The sequence below is a fragment of the Perissodus microlepis genome, chromosome 17 (genome assembly GCF_051167445.1).
Source record: "Perissodus microlepis isolate ML-2025 ecotype Zambia chromosome 17, ASM5116744v1, whole genome shotgun sequence".
NCBI classification, from domain to species: Eukaryota; Metazoa; Chordata; class Actinopteri; order Cichliformes; family Cichlidae; genus Perissodus; species Perissodus microlepis.
In genome coordinates this window covers 17,948,454-17,963,122 of record NC_140477.1, presented here as the reverse complement: position 1 = coordinate 17,963,122, position 14,669 = coordinate 17,948,454, and positions in this window count along the sequence as shown.

Below are 14,669 nucleotides of genomic sequence, written 5' to 3'. Positions count from 1 at the left end.
AGTACAATACAATACAATACAATTTTATTTATATAGCACATTTAAAATCAAAGGTAGATCAAAGTGCTTTTACAATAATGCAATAAGTCATTGTTATAAAATATTAAAGTACAAAAACAAGCACTAGTACTAATCCTAACAGATGGGAATCACTAATTAAACCAGGAGTGTGGGCTAAATAAAATAGATCTCGTGCATCAGTTCAGAGATAGGGTCATTTCAAAATGTAAAATATTGCAGTAAAAAGGAATAATGCAGTAAAAAGGTTAAAATAGATGAGATAAGGGCACTAGCTAGTGGGGAATGCTAAATTAAATAGGTACATTTTCAACCGTGTTTTGAAAGATTAAATAGAGTCCGAAGCATGAATAGTAACAGGAAGACTATTCCAGAGGTTTGCTGCAGGTGAGACAAAACCACGATCGCCCCGGTCTTCAGACTAGACTCTAGGTTGAACCAAGAGTAGTTGACCAGATGATCTTAAGGCTTGACTAGGAGTATACAAGCTAAAAGATAGCTAGGCGCAATATACTATAATTTTAAAGGTAAGCAACAAGATTTTAAAATCAATACGATATTTGATGGGTAGCCAATGTAAGTCAGCAAGAACTGGAGTAATGGAAGCAAATGTTCCGGTTAGGAGACGAGCCGCAGCATTTTGAACAAGCAGAAGTCTATGAAGGTGGACAGATTGAAGACCAAAGTAAAGGGAAGTGCAGTAGTCTAAGCTGGAAGTCAGAAGTGAAATTTATTTCGGTCAACAACAACAACACAGATTATCATTTTACATGAAAGTACTCAATCATACAGTAACCGAAAAAGGAATAGGCTGAAGCCTTGTGGCTTATAATTATCCTATCCTTTACCCCACAGGAATAATCAAATCCTTAACCAAGAAAATAAATAGCATTGATAAATAAGTTGTATAACAGTTTGAAAAGAAATCAATGATGAATCCAGAAATTAAATCAACACAAAGTTATTCATCAAACCAAACTTCCGTAACCTTGTATGATACAAATTTTTAAATTCTTCCTGAAAAATGACAAAAAAAAAATGTTTGGCTTTAGTGATTTGGCGCAAATCATCAGTCAATTGAAAATAAATTTGAATGTCGTCGGCATAACAGTAGTAAGAAATGTTATATTTATCAAAAATAGAGCCCAGAGGTAGCATGTACAAAGAAAACACCAAAGGGCCCAGCACAGACTCGTGGGGCACACCACAACAAAGAGGGGCCACGGTGGACCAGTAACATCCCATCTTGACAGAGAAAGACCTATGCGAAAAATAGGATTTAAACCAGTTAAGGGCAGAACCCTTAATGGCTACAGCATGTTATAGCCTCTTTAAAAGAATATTATGGTCCACCATATCACAAGCTGAGGACAAATCCAATAAACTTAAAACAGCGGGGTGACCTGAGTCAGTAATTAAAAGATGAACATTGAAGACCCTCAGCAGAGCTGGTTTAGTTCTGTGGCGTGGTTTAAAGCCAGACTAAAATTTGTCACTAATATTATTTGTGTTTAAGTAGGCTTGTAGTTGGAAAAAGACTTTTCTCTAATACTTTAGAAAAGAACGGGCATTTTGGAGACAAAGATTACTGTGTAATAAAAATATTCAAGCATTTCTGTAAGAAAATAATGTTTTTGTTAGTTAGCACTCAAATCTATAAGCCACAAACCTAGCTCTGATCTGAGTGCACTGGCCACCACCATGTTGATTTTCTTTGGAAAAAAGTTGTACGCACGAGAAGGGCCGGTGCTAGGTTATCAGCTGAATCTAACAAGCTGCATTCATAAACCACACTGGTGCAAGGCGCACAGACACACACGTCTGCTAATATGTGTGCGTACTAAGTAACTGTCTGGTGGTGCAGTTAATGATACTAGGCTTTCGCTCATTAAAACTGAAGCACAGAATTCAAATTCATGTTTCAAGTCCATTAAAAATGCTCTAGAACAGCGGTCCCCAAATCCAGTCCATGAGTCGTTTGGTACCGGACCATGAGAGTTGAGGCCCGGGTGTGAAATTTATGGTTTTCAGGGTTTTTATCATAAAGTTTTTATCATTAACTTGGTTTCCCTGGGTTTTTGGTACCTGTACTGGTTTTATTTTTTTGTATTTATCCGCGACACCTTAAAGGCCGGTCCCTGAAAATATTGTCCGACATAAACATGACAGTTTAGAACATGACAATGACATATAGCTCTATAGACATATAGAAAAGCACACCCCTAACATTAAACTCCAAACTTTAATCCTTATCAATACCCAAAGAGTTATAAATAAATTCACCCACCATAGTTGTATGAAGCAGGAAAACATCCACGGGAACCAAAACTGTTCTTTGTAAGTGTGTGATTGTATTATTACTGATGGTTAGTTGGTCATTTTACCATGAGGAGTTAGGGTTAGTTGACTCAAGTGGCTATTAGTGGAACTGCACTTGTTTTTACACTTTTTTTCAGCCTTGGAGATTACTGTTTGTCTTCATACACCACTTTAAAAAAAAAAAAAAAGCTGAAAGTCCAGACCAACCTGATTAAGCTTAAACCACATATACACAGCATTATGGTCGAGTCCATTCTAATTCATTTTAGACTGGATGACAGATGCTTTACTAAAGGCAAAAGTTATGTGTGAGTTTGCACTCCTACAGTTTGGAGCAGGTGGGCTTTTCAAGTATTCGTCACTACTTTCAGTTGTGCATTTCCTCTTCTGTGAGACCATGCCAGTTACTGCAGTATTGAGTGCTATCATCCTGAGGTGTGTGTCATTCGTGGTTGAAGTGTGTCATTTGTTATTTGCTTTTCTTTACTGGTAGTTTGCTTTTTACTTTGACAATAAGCATACGGTAATAAAGACCTACTCACCATGTAATTGTGTTAGCGTGTTCTTTTTCAGTGGTTTTTCTAAATTGCATTTGATCAGTCAGAGGTGTTTTTACAACTTTTTTTTTTCTTGTAGATATAACACTGTTCTGAAAATAGATCTAATAATCCTACTTATTTTTCACTTTAATTTGCAGGCTGGGGGGGGAATCTTGAATTTGTTTTCTTTGTGGAAATCGAGAGATGAGCACTTTGTCAGAAAATGTAAAACAAACTCAAGGTCAGACACACTTTTTCACCTCATTAACTAACCGTCCATTCTGGCGCGTTCTCGTATCCTCCCCATCGTTCTGCCTCTCAATTTCAAATCAGGAGTTTAACCTCCAAGCAGATTCTGCTCACGAAATAACGGCGGACCTGGCCACGCACCATGGGAGAATTACCTCCCATAATTATACCGTAATTATGACCGAGATACAATCAGCATTATTCTAAAAAAATAAAACGAAGAAGAAGAAGAGGGGGGAAAAAAGTTTAAATGAGTAGTGGGAGGGAGGGATGGAAAGAGTTGGAGCTTTAGTGTCTCTGAGGGGATTGGTGACAGTCCTGTGAAACAAAAGGAGGCGAATGGACAGAAAACCGTTCTAATTAAGCACAGAGAAAAGATGGTGTCTCTGGTAATTATAAAAGTGTAAGAGATTCTTAACTCGCTTAATTTTGTTTCAGTTCTGCAAATTTTAAAAGTTGACTCCAAATGTTGGTTGGGGTGGGGGACTAAAGAACAAACTTTCATGGTTAAAAGTGTAAAATGAACAAACGTACTGCTTATTTATTTGACCTAAGGATACGATCATAAAAACTACACAGTGTTTTTCTAGCTGGCCACAAGAGGCTCTGCGAGTGCTCTGCTGATAGAATCACTCCTGGCTGCAGAAAGTAGGGCCTGCAACAAATAAGCTCTGCCTTCAAATATCCTCAAACTGCCATCCACCTTCCAAATACAGACATCCAAAAAAAAAAAAATGTAGGAGGTTTTAAGGCTCCACTTTCCAGCTAGTCATTCTCAGTGTGTGTGCAGCTTTAGTCTGGAGCTGGATAGCAGCAGACAGGACATCTGCTCTTCATATCCGCCTGGTGTGTTGCACAAAGTGGACTCTCTTAGCTGCAGCCATGGGCCCAGCGGCTGCACGGTGGGCACAATTCCCTCTCCAAACACAATTCGGAAAAGGGACTTGTTTATCCAACCATTCAAGGTTTGGATCAGAGGCAGATAATGTCTGGACGGGTTTGAGTCTCCTTTTCCATGTAGCGGCACACATCTGTATCTGAGCTTTCTCTCGAGGACAAAAAAAGAGCCGGTGAAGTGGTGTAAGCTGAGCTGGTGTACCATATACAAACAGAAATACGCAGGTAGGTTATGCATTGCCAAGTATCTGAAGAAGACAGTCTCCATTACAAAGTCACACAGAACTTTAATCTGCTTTATCCTGTTTGAGAAAAAAACTGTTTCTATAGGTCACAGAAAAGTCTCGAGATCCATTTGTACTGCACTTTCATCACTCCTGCGTCACATTTCTTTAATAAAACACCAATCTCAAACATACCGTCACCCTTTTAAGGTCAGTGTGTGTGTGAGGGGGAAAAAAATCAAACATTTAAAAGCTGCAAAAATGATTTATAACCTGTATATTTCAGATATGTAATGGCTGCAGAGTATCTGCAGGCAATGCCATTACTTATTTCTGAAGGCCCACCTGATTGTAGTCAGACAGACTCACCTAAAACACCTAAAACAGCTCAATAAAGCACCTTGAGCCGTGATTGGGATCTCACTCATATTCCCTCGTCACGAAGATGAATGCATTCAGAGACGAAGGATGAGAGAGTGGGCTGAGTTTTAATAAATTCTGCATCATGCTTCTGCCACGGCGCTCACAAGCTAGTGACAACTGCATTTATTTAAAGACGGGTTGATGAATTAATTTGTTTTTTTTTTTGGTAATATTATTATTATTATTATCTGGAGAAATATACATTCACAGACAAAGAATGATCATGACCGAAAAATGGAAGCGTTACCGAGACAAAGAGAGAAACTATCTTTCCCTTCCTCCATTTTTATTATTCTTCAAATGTGTTTGATGGGAGGAAGAAGAGGAGAGAAATCCGTTATTGTAAGTCTTCGGCGCTCTTGCCTTATTTCTGCAAACTTTAGTTACTTTTGGTTTTTCGGGGGTTTTCCATCAATGCTCGCTGGATCTCGATAAGAGAAAACGAGAACGCAGCGCACAAATTCACCAGAAAAAGCTGATCACATGTAAGATGTAAGTTCCTGCATTAAAAACAAGCAAACCATTCATATTAGTATCTTCTGCATCTGCACACATGCCGACCGGCAATATCCTTCAGAGGACAAAGTGTACGAAATGAATCAATAAACTCAAAAGCCCTGAAATCTCAAATCCATTAGGCCTGCGACGAAGCACATATTACTTCAAAATGGAGTTGCATTAAGTGTCAGATGTCCGTGATAAGGCTGCCTTCATTTGGGTTTTTCTGTTTTTTCCCCTGATGGGACGCATGAGTGGTGTCTCCTTATCATTCATGCCATAAAGTGCTATCTGTGTCTCTTATCGCCCGTCTCTGCACGAAAGAGGAAAAGAGACTATGACAGGGAGGGAGAGAATGAAGGACAGAACGCAGCGGATGATAAAAATCACTGCTGTGGCCACATGCATGTACACCTGTATGAGTGGACACGGACGCTGTCTCGCTGCCTTAACACGCGCGTATCAAACAAGGCCACGGGTCTGACATGCTCTTATCTTGTGCAGCCTTTCCTTGCGAACAAATGTGCTGCGTTACCCACTCATAGTGCAGGAGGAAATCAAACTGTTGCAGAGGATCTGAAGGGGTTTTTTTTCCTCTCCCTGTTCACTGATGGCCTGTTGTTATCTTTGCAGATGAACTCAGACTCTTCCAGCCAATAACTTTTCAGATGAACTCGCTCTTCCAGCAAATAACTTTTCAGATGAACTCGCTCTTCCAGCAAATAACTTTGATTAAACTGTCAGAATATGTAGATTTCCGATCTTAATTTTGTTGAGACGTCAAAATTAAACCATCCCCCCCCCCTCTTTTCTACTGCGTCATCACTTTGAACGCGGGGGAAAATGTAGTGTAAAGTTAAATCCACATTTTTCAGCTCCGAAGAGTGTCATGGCTTGCAGATTGCACGCACGATGCGACGCGTTGACCCCCCCACTTGATTTAGTTGATGCATCCTGATTTTTCTGTTTTTTTTTTCTTTTTAAATATCATGTGAATCTCTTCACTATGCAAGCCATAACCTTAATCTCGCTGCCTTTAACCTTGCCATTCTCCTCCTCTATCTCTCCCTCCTTCGCTCTCTTGTTCCCTCTCTCCCAGCGTTTGTTTATCCAGCACTCTCTCGCTGCCTCTCTGATGAGTGTTTTATCTTGCGGCCCACCTTTTCACACTGCCGCGTTCACAATCACGAGTATCACCCGTAATTATCTCGCCGTATTCCCCCTTCTCGCCCTATCGGCGGCATTCATCTCTGCGCTGGAATTATATGCGTTTCAGCTGGGTGCCGCCGCGCACCCCCAACCCCAAAGGAGAGGAGGAGGAAGAGGATAGGTTTGGAGGAGGAGGAGGAGGGAAGGAGAACGAGCAGGTCCCAGGTTGGGTAAAGACAAATCTAGTGTGTCGCAAGCTGGAGATTATAAAGCCAGGGGATCCTGACCTGCATCAACATACAGCAGCGCAGACCCACATCTCAGGTGTAATTACTTTGTTTCACAGCTTCCTTTATCTCCCATCGACTTTGCATCTGTCCCCTTTCATACTCCAGCACTCCTGTGCATAATATAGTTGTGGCCGCTGTCAAAGTCGCCTTGACCTTCCTGCTTTCTGCCAGTGCCATTGTACCAATAAGAAAACCAATTAATGACTTATCCGTCCATCTCAATGTCAAGTCTTTTTCTGAGGTGTACTATTATGTCTGCTTTTCCGACATGCCGTTAATTAACTCGATGCTTTCGCCTCCTCCATCCAAGCCTCTCAGCGCTCACTCACCCAGCCACGCCGGCATTCAGGGCCACATAATAGTACCGTAGGTGCGAGGCGAGCGGTAGCAGCAGAGCTCGCGCTCACACTCGCACACAACCTGAAACTTCTGAGAGCAACAGAATGTAGAGGGACGGTGGAATGGCGAAGAAGGATATGAAAGGATTTAATGAACAAGATGTCTAAAGGAGAATTCAATGGAGAGGCCAGATAAGGTTCCAAAGTCGTTAAGAGTGGGCAGTGAGTGGCGCGTCTGCGTCTTTAGGTGTAGACGACAGAGCAGTAAAAACCCCCGCTCGTATCCTCAACCTTTCATGAGGGAAGCCCTAACACCTGCTCGGTGTGAAGCCTTTATCACTTTTCATATTCAAATTTCTGAGTGAAATGTCAAAGATGATAGACATATCGCATTTAACTTTTTTTTTTTTCTTTCTGTTACACCAGCCAGCTCTAAAATGCTTTTCACAGCCTGGTTTTAAAGGTGGAAATAGCCTCTGGGGCTCTTGTTAGTGTGTACTTTCAAGTGATTATTCATTTGACGAAAAAAAAAGGCTTTGAGCTTGTGGTCAAGCTTAACATTTACTTACCTAATAATATGACCTTTTTTGTGACTCGGACAAAGCTGACTGTATTCACAGAAGTACGATTTATGCAGCGGGACAAAGCCTCGGGTAACCTGTGGCTACATTCACCCTCACTCACCCGAGCATGATCTCTATCTGTTTCACTCGTCCTTATTTCCATATTTATTTTAATTAGAGTTTGGCAGAGTATTGTCCTTGGGGATAACTATTATGAAAATTATTCCAATATCCTAATATGTAAAATTAGAGCTGCACTGTGTATGCTGTGTTTTTTTTTCTTCTTTTTTGAACTTTCTAGTAATAAATTATAAACTCACACAGTGAGAGTGAGGAGCTAGCCCATATCTTTTTTTAATTTTCTAAATGCAATTCATTGCTCCGTACTCTGATTCAAAACACTAATTAATTTGTATTTGATAATTTGCCCACTTTCACGGCGTGACATGAGTGCATTTTTTTTCTTTTTTAAACTTTGCACTGCATGCACAAGTTTAATTAAGTGAGAACTCTTCACATTATCAACATTGTGAATTGTACAATTTTGAAGGAGGAGGGAAAGAAAAAAAAAATGTAGGTCTGAGAGGCTCTTTTTCCACTCGTCCTCTCCACTCTCGCAAATTCCTGCATAAAAGAAAAATTTCCGAATTGAGAGGAGCGATTGCTGGAGGAGGTATACATTTCAAGTTAATTTTACATTGACCTTGTAAAAGGGATTGTGAAAGAGCGTGGATAAGTAAAATAGTAATGAAAAAAAGAATTAATGCACCTTCATCTGCCTGCACTGAACTGTCTCACTTACGGAGCACCCACTCCTCCTCTCAGCTTCGGTACAGTCACACCGTACAGACGCCTTTTATGGACACGTAGCCGGCCTACATTTGAGCTAAATTGTACATTAAACAAGATTAATGAGATTTTGGTTTCAGGGGGCTGAGTTTTAGCATGTCTGTCGCTCGGCTACTGGAAAGAATTGTCTTCATTTTATGTCCTGACCATGAAGAATTGCGCACTTCTAAATTCCTTCACTAAGCCTTCTTTATTAACTCTGAAAAACTTAAAATCAAGCCTTACCTGCGTGAGCAGTCAAGTAGGACAGTGTTCGTGTGAGCGTAGCTGATTTTGTGTTTTGAAAGTCATTATCACAGAAATCTCACCTTCACTCTGAGTTTTGCGCTCTGCTCTGTTTTTGAAAATAAAGCAGATTCACAGAGATTTGTTTTGGTTTAGGACGGACTCGCTCGCTGAACTACTTTTGCTTTGCGTTTCATCTCACATATTACGGCTGAATGTCTTATCATGTATTTGTTATTCAGGTTTCTTAAAAGTTAATACAAAAAACAGCGTCTATATCTAATTAATTTACTAATTATAACTTTATGCAAACTTTGGATTTTTAGTTTTATAAGGTTTTATAAGGTATATGGTTTGAATAAACCACTATTACTGTGGCCTGGTTAAACCACTAGTGGGGTAGGATGGAATCTATCCAGTGAGGTATACTTTTGACCCTGTGTGGATCACAAAAAAACCCAAATAAATTCAAGCTTTTGTACCTAATTCTTCTTTTCCAAAGTTAGGAAAGATGCATGGATTCATCCAAGCTTTTTCTCAGTTAATTAATTGTTTGCAGAATACAGAGAGACAGAAGAGCAACTGGTCGCCCATGCAGGGTACCAGGTATGGTGCAGTTACAGTGCATCTGCTACGCCAAGTGGACACCCAACAGCTGTCCAGGTTTTCAGTCCAAGTACCATCATATTGGCAGCCAAAAAATACTTTAATTACACTGACCCTTGCCCAAATGGGCTTTTTCTATGCATAAATTACAATAATACTTAATGCTTGTAAAGGGGTCATTTGATTGTTGGGGTTTCCTCTGTATTATTGCAGGGTCTTTACGTGGTGGTGGCTGCTGCTGTAATTTAATGCCATATAAATAAAATTGAATTGGTAATTGCTTGCAAATGCAGATAAATTCAGAGAAGCTAAATATGGTCTTTGTGTTCTCCGTATAGACTTCCTTACTTGAATGCATGTTTGGTAAAGAACCAAAGCATCTGAACAGAAACCTACAAAAATGATCATCCCTTCATTACATATCTTGAATTTTCCTATGAAGATTAGGACATGTTCATTAATTCATTCTTCATTAACTAATTCTTTCAGCACGTTAAGAACAACATGCTTTCCACGTGCTTTGTATGTTAAATTAAATTCGTTATATCTCTTGAACAGACTATCAATCTTTCCTCTTTGCTATTCGTTGACTAAAATCTCAAGCGCAATCCTCTCGCTGTCGGATCGCGAAACCATGTCGACCTCCGACGTGTCCATTTCCCCTTTCATTAGCTTTTCGTTTTGTTCATCTGTCACAGTACAAAAAAGTTGACGGAGTCCTGGCTGGGCCCCAAGCCTAGAAAATCATTTAACAGTCCAATCAGAGCAGGGGCCGATCCCAACACAGCCATTAGGGAAACCTGAGCACCTACCCGACCCCCGTCTCTCACAGCCTCTTTGACGTTTTAGACGCTCTACAAATTGAGCATCATCCTCAAACCCTCAGCAGCCATTTTGTCAGTGACGGGTCCAGGAAAGAAGAGGGAGTGAGAACAGACATGAAAATGATGATCATTGGGTTTATGGAAGAGATGGGGAGAAAGAGATAGAAATTAAATATCCCCGCCGACTAGAAGGAGGACTCTAATTCTCCTCCCTCCCCTCCTCGTCTCCTCTCTGAACCCCAACCCTCAGTTCACTGAATCAAAACCATGATAAAACCCTATTTCTCAGCTTTCATTCTTTCACTCGTCCTCTTTTCCTCTTCGATCCCACCACAAGGGAACACTCAGACCTTTGTTCGCTGAATTGGTTTTCAGATGTTATTTTTTCTTCACTCTTTCTTTCCCTAAGAGCATGTGATTAAAATCACCTCAGTCGTTTAGCACTGATGCCTTTTGTCTCTCCAGTCCCATTCTGCTAAGAGTCAGAGGGCTTACCACTCTACATCTCACAGGTAGGACATAATAGGATTTCACCGCCGCGCTTCCCGTCGGTCCGCATATTTAGAGTTTAAATACATGCATATGTATAAATTAAGGCTCAAGGTAATAATCACAGCTTTTAATAAGAAGCAAGGTATAATTTTAACTTTTAAGTCTGCAGGGAGTGAAAACTACTGGGAATATGAATATTTTCCATGGCCAAACATGGCTGTGTTTGGCCAAAGTTATAGCACTTTCACAAAGGTTGTATAGTACCGCTCTTATTCCCGAAGAACAAACACAAGTTATTCATGAGCACGGGTTGGCGCATATGACTTCAAGCTATAAAACTTAATAAAAAGAGAACAAAATGATGACTGTTAACTCGATGAGTAAACGGTAAAACTTTGCAAGTCAAGCTCTTTTTAACCTTTTGATATTCATTAAATCCTCAAAATTGTCATTGAATGTCATCTGGGATTCAGCAGAATCAGAAGTGTCACATTTGTGTTCTGGTGATGGTTTGTGATGCAGATGCATATAAACTTCATATGTAACAGCAGAGGCAAAAAATATCATGAACATATACGGAAGGTGCAAGATGACTTAATAAAAATCTCTATATTTAATTGCTTTCTTGTCGCTCAATGAAAAGTTTCCCTGGAACTGAAATCATAAACTAACAAAGAGCAGAGCTGTTGCAAATGCATGATCAGATGAACGTGCTTTATACTTGGTATTTCTAAATTTAGTCACGTCCTTGTGCTAAGCTCAGAATTGGTTGTTAATTCAAAAAGGTTATTTGTAAACACACAGTCCAACATCGACTCCAGAGGACACCTCTCACGTGTCTCAAGCAGTGACCTCTGCGCAGCACTGAAAAAACATCAGGTCTGGGCGTTGTTCACATTTGCCCTATCTCACGTGAAGCACGCAACAGAAGATTCTCCGAGTCAGATGTATTCTTTCACCTGGAAAGGCTGATGCACGGGTAGTGCACATACTCGGATATTTACCGTCTCTATTCTCACGTGTGAACGTGTGACATGAAACAGCGCTTACATGATCGAGCTGGCAGGGTAACGACTTTTACCCTGGTACTCAGGGTAATGTTGAGAAAAGTTCAGGGCTGCAGTACGGCTTCAGAGACGCAGGGGATGGGAACAGGCCGTATATTTATGTTTCTCTAAAAAGAAGTATCTTTTTAGTATCTGAACTTTATCAGCACTCGCATCCTGTGTCATAAATACCAAGCTATATTTAGCTCTGAAGGCTTTCAGAAGCCTCAAGTGAACAGAAAAGGTGCAGCTTTGGCTTTTTTATTCAAGGCTGTCTTACGGAGAAAGTATAACGAATTATATCCATAACAGGAATCTGACATTTTAACCTGGGTACAGTAGTTGAGATCATTTGTTTTATCTCTTAATGTTGTTGTGGGTGGTGCTGCACTGATGTAACGGTGATGACTGGAGTTGTCAAATGCTATCAAAACGCTATTATCCAAAACCCCCCTCCCCCCGCCACATCCTCCCCATCTCCACAAGTTATTAACTAAAGTTTATGATCACAGGCTCACCTTAGCCTACACACCCACAGTGAAGGTGAAAGAGAAAACCTGCACTTCTCTTTTCCTATCCTGCCTTTCTTCTTTTTCTCAGTCCTTCCTCCTACCTGTCTTCCTCTTGGTTCAGCCGCCAAAGGCCTTGATTAATGGTCTGCTTTAATTAATACCTTTACAGTACTTAGAGCAAAGACCTTGCAATTAGCATTGGCCTAAAGAGCGTAATCACCTGAGCTCATCCAGATCCTTATCCACAGACTGACTGACTGACTAACTAAATGACTGACTGCTAGGCAGGGGGAGCATGTGTAAGCTTGTATAGTGTAGATGTTCGTTTATTTTTCTCTGAGGTATTGTGAGCTCACTCTTAGAACTCAAATCCAACTTTTTATAGGGAGGAAAAATAATTTTGGCACACCGTGCACTGCGGTAGCCTGAGGTGATATCTTACTTTCCGTAGTCTACCTTTCAAATACAGGGAGATTTTCCAAAGTGATCCGCCATTTAAATTTAAAGCGATATAAAAGCTAACACAAAAATAAATTATTCAGGAACGTCTCTAATGTCTTTTCATTAGTTTATGATCAACACAGCAGAACCTGTTCGTTTCTTGGGCACATCAAAAATCCCTTTCACACGACATAAATAGGCCTTTGTACAGTTTAAAAAAAAAAATTCAGATTCGGTGTATGTGAACCATTACATAACTCATTCGTCTCACTGGAGCAAGACAAGCTGGCCAGATAACAAAACGCCATAACATTACCTCACAGGCCAGAATTCAAAGTGGCGCGGGGCATTTCAAATATTTTTGTTAACATGACGTCTGTATATTTTTGCTTCTTTTACTTTACTCACACTCAGCGGTCTTTACGGTCCCTGGGCAGGTTTCACCATGAACATCCAGGTTGTCTTGTTACCCTGACCACTGCATGCTGTGGTGGACTCAGGAGCAGCAAGTGTGATGGACTGCTTATTACTTTAGCATGTCAACATGCTAATATTTGCTAATTATGACAAAAAGTACAAAATGGGCCTGATAAATGTAGGCAGCGGAATGACGACGACCAAGCAAGTTTTAGGGAAACATGAGCATGGACTGAGATTGGCTGGTTGGAGAAGGATTTCATGGATGGGATCATTCTATCATGAGCATAGCAAGGACGTAGCTTCCGTTTCTGAAAAGAAGGGTCAAAGCAGAAGTTTCCTAAACCTGCAATGCTTCTAATGGCCAGGAGGGGGTATCTCCTCTGGTTGTATAGGAAAGCTGTCCTCGGCTCTATTGATCTGTGACACAGTAAACACTGTCCTGTTGAGTTTATAGTCCCAGTCAGCAGTTTTAACTCCTGCTGGATAAAAGATTGTATAAATTATGCCCCTTTTGAAGTCAAAAAGTTAAAGGATAAGGCAAGGAAGTGCTTTAGGGTGGACAGACACGTAGCGGTGTATGACCAAAGCAGTCAGCCACTGATGCAGCCACCTAAGCTATGTCTATCTTTTTTATACAGTCTGTTAAAATGACACAAAGTGAGCAATGACTGATGGACCTGGGTGGACTAGACGTGCATGTGTGTGGGAGGAAGTAGTGGAAGTAAATGATTAAATTATTTATTTGCTTTTGCAGTAGAAACTGTTTAATATGTCATCCCTTAGTCACTGGTTACGCAGTAAAGTTTGCAGTTTGTTTCCAATTCATTCCACAATCCGCCTTAATACCTATTACTACAGAGCACATAAAGACAACTGCTTTATTTATTTTTCTGTTTGTTTTAATGGGAACTGGAAAGAGCAGGCAGCGAGGGGGGTGGGGAGATGGGGGAATCACGGCATTAATTACAAACTGATTAGAGGCTCCTTTTGCAGGAGGCTGTATCATTTAATTGAGGGGAAAATAATGATCACAATTCCAGCAACTTCTAATTAGAAAAACAGCTCAAAATCTTATCAGGGCAGCTTGATGCATGTGGAACACACACTGCTTTCGCTTGTACACAAAAGCGCAGACACACACAGACACACACACACACATCTGGAAATAAACTGTTTCTGTGGAGTGTATTCTCTTTTTTTTTTCTTTTCTTGCTGGGATACACACTCGTGCAGGCGTCCCACTCTGAGACAGAGGAGCCAGTTTAAGCACATCAAGTCAACGGCGGATTATGTTTGTAGATATTACCCGAAGAATCAGCGGTGCGCTTTCTCAAAAGAGACACAGACAATTACAGATCTGATAACCCCTGAGTTGTATCGCAGTCGTTGCAGTGTGTTTACACTATCTGACATGGCTGAAACAACAGCACAAATAAGAACAGAGAGAAGATTCTCATCTCAACTTTCCTGACTTGCCGCTTATCACAAACCACAAAAATCACAGTGTCAGACAGAAATTGGAATGGAACCAAAAAGCCAAAACACACACACACACACAAACACACACACACACACACACAAAACAACAACAAAAAATCAAGCCAGCATTACATCAAATTTTTCATCCTGAGTTTCTGTATTTATTGGCGGCGGATGGGAGTCTTTTGTAATACTTAAAAGGATATTTCCACACAGATAAACAACAGCTGGAAGAAACCTTTCCAAAATGGTTTCTGTTAAATTGGCA